Genomic DNA, 3,559 nt, shown 5'->3' on the forward strand with positions numbered 1-3,559 from the left:
ATTTTTTGGTTGCAGCCGTCATTGTTGTTTGGCGGGTCCGGGCTGGGGATTCGAACCCGCCACCTTAGGTGTACGCGGCTGGCGCCTTAGCGGTTGAGCTATAGGCGCCGAGCCAACTTTCTGGGATTTTGATGGGGATTGCATTGAATCTGTAGATCAAGTTGCAAAGTATTTCTATCCATGAAATACTTCCTTTTCTGAAGCTAAGGTAAATGGCACTGTGTTTTAAATTTTTATCTTTTTTTTTTTTTTAACTAGAGAAGTGTCTTTATTGGCTGGGCAGCCTACTTGAGGGAGATGAAGCAGGAGGAGTGGGTGGCCCCAATGCCAGGCTGGCCATGCTTCACAGGCGTGTAGATGATGGAGAACTCCCCTAGGTAGTGACCAATCATCTCAGGCTTGATCTCCACCTGTGAAGGTCTTGCCATTGTGGACACCCACCATGCTGCCCACCATTTCAGGTAGGATAAACATGTCTTGCAGCTGTGTCTTCACCACCTCTGGCTTCTCCATGGGCGGCGCCTCCTTCTTGGCCTTACGTATGTGCTTCAGCAGCAAGTGCTGCTTGCTGTGCAGGCCTCTGTTCAGCTGCCACCCCTGCTGGGTACTATAAAGCTGCATCAGCAGCTCATAGGACATATCTGGCAACTGGTCGAGGTCCATGCCATGGTAGCTAAACTTGTGGAAAGTCCATTTCTTCTTTTGCCAGCTTGTTGCCTTCTTGGACTGTATTTTAAGTTTGTAATTTCAGTTGTTCATTGCTGGCATATAGGAAAGCTATTGGCTTTTGTATGTTAACCTCCTATCCTGTAAACTTCCTATGGTTGCTTATTAGTTCTAGGAGTTGTTGTTGTTAGTGATTCTTTGGGATTTTCTACGTAGATAACCATATTATCTGTTAAGAAAGACAGTTTTATTTCTTCCTTCCAGTCTACATATCCTTTATTACCTTTCCTTGTCTTACTGTGTTAGCTAGGGCTTTCAGTAGACTACTGAATAGGAGTGACGAGAGGACATTCTTGCCTTGTTCCTATTTTTAGCAGGAAGGCTTTGTGTTCTCACTGTTACCTATAATGTTCCCCTATAATCCCAGTTTGCTGAGTATTTTTTTAAACCATGAATGAGTATTAGATTTTATCAAATGCTTTTTCCACATCTATTGATATGATCACATTATTTTCCTTCTTAGACCTGTAGATGTCATAGATTACATTAATTGATTTTAAAGTGTATCAGTTTTGCCTAGAATAAATCCTAATTGTCCATGTTGTATAATTCTTTTCTTTTTTTTTTTGAGACAGAATCTCACTATGTCATACCCAGTAGAGTGCTGTGGCGTCACAGCTCACAGCAACCTCAAACTCTTGGGCTTAAGCAATTCTCTTGCCTCAGCCTCTGAAATAGGTGGGACTGTAAGCACCCACCACCAATGTCTGGCTACTTTTTTGTTGTAGTTGTCATTGTTGTTTGGCAGGCCCAGGCTGGGTTTGAACCTGCCAGCTCCAGTGTATGTGGCTGGCGCCCTAGCTGCTGAGCTCCAGGTGCCGAGCCTGTATAATTCTTTTTTATACATTGTTCGATTCAGTTTGCTAATATTTTGTTGAGGGTTTTTGCATCCATGTTCGTGATAGATATTGGTCTTTAATTTTCCTTTCTTATAATGTCTTTCTCTTGTTTTGCTATTAATGCTGTTCTCATAGAATGATTTAGAAAGTGTTCCTTCTGCTTCTATTTTCTGGAAGATCTTGTATAGAATTGGTAATATTTTTTCATAAATGTTGGGTGGAATTCACCCATGTACCTATCTGGGCTTGGTGCTTTTGTTTTGAAAGGTTAATAATTATTGATTCAATTCTTTAATAGATATAGCATATTCAGATTATGTAACTCTTGTGAGAATTTTGGTAGATTGTGTATTTTAAGGAATCGGCCTATTTTATCTAAGTTATCAAATGTATAAGTATAGAATTATTCATAATATTCTTTTATTATTGTTTTAATGTCTGTTGAATCTGCAATGATGTCCTGTCTTTCATTTTTGATATTAGAAATTTGTGTTTTCTCTCTTTTTTTCCTTGGTTAGCCTGGCTAGAGGTTTCTAGATTTTCACTGATCTGTAAAGAACCATCTTTGGTGTCATTAATTTTTTTCTATTAATTTCCTGTTTTCAGTCTGATTTCTGCCCTAATTTTTGTTATCTCTCTTTTTTGTTGTTGCTTTGGATTTAACTTATGCTTCTTTATATTTTAGTTTCAGAGGGCAAGCACCATGGCTCATGCCTAGAATCCTAGCACTCTGGGAGGCTGAGGTGGTAGATTGCTAAGCTCAGGAGTTCAAGACCAGCCTGAGCCAGAGCGAGACCCCATCTCTAAAAATAATAGCTGGGCATTATGGCAGGCACCAGTAGTCCAAGCTACTTGGGAGGCTGAGGCAAGAGAATCACTTGAGCCCAAGAGTTTGAGGTTGCTGTGACCTATGCCATCACGGTACTCTATCGAGGGTGACAAAGTGAGATTCTGCCTGAAAAAAAAGAAATTTTTTTTTGTTTTAGTTTCCCAAAGCAAAAGCTTTGTGTATACATTTTTTTTCCCTTCTTCTTCTTTTTTTTTTTTTTCTAAAAGAGAGGTATTATTTATTTATTTATTTGCAGTTTTTGTCTGGGGCTGGGTTTGAACCCACCATCTCTGGCATACGGGGCTGGTGCCCTACTCCTTTGAGCCACAGGCACTGCCCTAGATCTTTTTTTCTAATACATGCATTTAAATCTATAGCTTTCCCTCTAAGCATTACTTTGACTGCATCTACAAATTTTGATAAGTTGTATTTTCATTTTCATTTAATTCAAAATATTTTTCAATTTCTCTTAAGCTTTTCTCTTTAGTCTATGTGTTATTTAGAAATATGTTGTTTAATCTCCAAATACTTTGAGATTTGCTGGCTATCTTTCCGTTACTGATTACTAGTTTAATTCCTTTCTGCTATGAGAGCCTACATTTTATGACTTGCATTATTTTACATTTGTTCAGGTGTGTTTTATGGCCCTGAATGTTGTCTGTCTTGGTGAATGTTTCATGAGAGCTTGAGAAGAATGTACATTCTGCTGTGTGATGACGTCTTCTATAAATATCAATTGGATCCTGTTAATTGAGGTGCTATTCAGTTCACCTACGACCTCACTAATTTTCTGCCTGTTGAATCTGTCAATAACTGGTAGAGGGTTTTTTAAGGCTTCAGCTATCATAGTGCATTTGCCTATTTCTCCTTGTAGGTCTATCGGATTTTGCTGTGTAACCTATTAACTTTTTTATCTAGTGGACTTACAGTGCACACTATCCAGTCTCCATAGATGGATGGAGCCCTATTTTATACCACCTTGAATTCCATTCTGTAATTAACCAATCACCAACAATTGGGGGTTTCATACCTGCTTAACTACATTCAGCACTATAATAAATAGCGTGGCAGCCACATTTTGTGTATAAAACTTGTTTCTATAGAACAGTGGTTCTACCAAGGGCGACAAAGTGAGACTCTGTCTCTTAAAAAAAAAAAAAAAAAA

At 38.8% G+C, this 3,559-nt stretch overlaps 1 protein-coding gene and 1 pseudogene across 1 annotated transcript in view; one reads left to right on the forward strand and one right to left on the reverse strand.

Annotated features, from left to right (window-relative positions):
- The window catches only part of PRKAR1B (protein kinase cAMP-dependent type I regulatory subunit beta), a 151,564-nt gene that overhangs the window by 91,499 nt on the left and 56,506 nt on the right, over positions 1–3,559 (forward strand). The window lies entirely within an intron of this gene.
- The window catches only part of LOC105887535, a 3,974-nt pseudogene continuing 699 nt past the window's right edge, over positions 285–3,559 (reverse strand).

The sequence above is a fragment of the Otolemur garnettii genome, unplaced genomic scaffold, assembly GCF_000181295.1.
Source record: "Otolemur garnettii isolate 467f Iridium unplaced genomic scaffold, OtoGar3 scaffold00092, whole genome shotgun sequence".
NCBI classification, from domain to species: Eukaryota; Metazoa; Chordata; class Mammalia; order Primates; family Galagidae; genus Otolemur; species Otolemur garnettii.